Source organism: Buceros rhinoceros, unplaced genomic scaffold (genome assembly GCF_000710305.1).
Source record: "Buceros rhinoceros silvestris isolate BGI_N320 unplaced genomic scaffold, ASM71030v1 scaffold24283, whole genome shotgun sequence".
In the NCBI taxonomy this organism is placed as follows: domain Eukaryota; kingdom Metazoa; phylum Chordata; class Aves; order Bucerotiformes; family Bucerotidae; genus Buceros; species Buceros rhinoceros.
Window position 1 is genome coordinate 30417 of NW_010405719.1, and position 625 is coordinate 31041.

General features: G+C 64.0%; 1 protein-coding gene across 1 annotated transcript in view; it reads left to right on the forward strand.

Annotated features, from left to right (window-relative positions):
• The window catches only part of STK11 (serine/threonine kinase 11), a 31802-nt gene that overhangs the window by 30247 nt on the left and 930 nt on the right, over window positions 1-625 (forward strand). The gene's annotated exons all lie outside the window — the stretch shown is intronic.

The window sequence follows — 625 nt, forward strand, 5'->3', positions numbered from 1 at the left end:
CGTCTGGGAGGGTACGAGGGGCAGCTCATCAAACCGCTTGCACTTGTCACCAGAACCGCCCTAAGACGGGTGGATCTGTCCTACCCTCCTGGTAGCCCGGTGGCACCTCGCCCCGCTGGGCACGGCCCGGGGCCCCGGGAAGGTGCTCCCCAGCTCCGCGCAAGCCAGAGGAGCAGCTGTCCCACCACCTCCTCCCCGCATGTGTCCTCCTCCTCCCCAGGCTCAGCAGCAGTGGGGTGATCGTTGGCGCAAGTAGAGGGATGACGTTGCTGCTCGGCCTTGGCAGAGAAAGGATTGAGCATCCTTTAAAGAAAATTATACATAATCGTCTTCCAGCCTTCGCATCCACTCAGAGCTCTGAGTCATAACCGAGGGGCCCTGGAGCGTGACGTTCCTGCTGGAAGGAAATTGCCTCGGCTGGATCCGGTGGAGGGGAGCCGGGAGCCTGACGAATCCTCAGCCCTGCATCTGGCCGGGGGATGCTGCTGACGGGAGCTGGGCTCTGCCAGTGTCCCCTCCTGCTCCGGGGGGTCCTTCATCACCCCTCGGCTGAGTGGATTTGACCCGAGCGCCGTCCAGCCGTGGCAGCGGGCAGAGACCTCTGGCCCCGGCTCTGCTGAGTCAC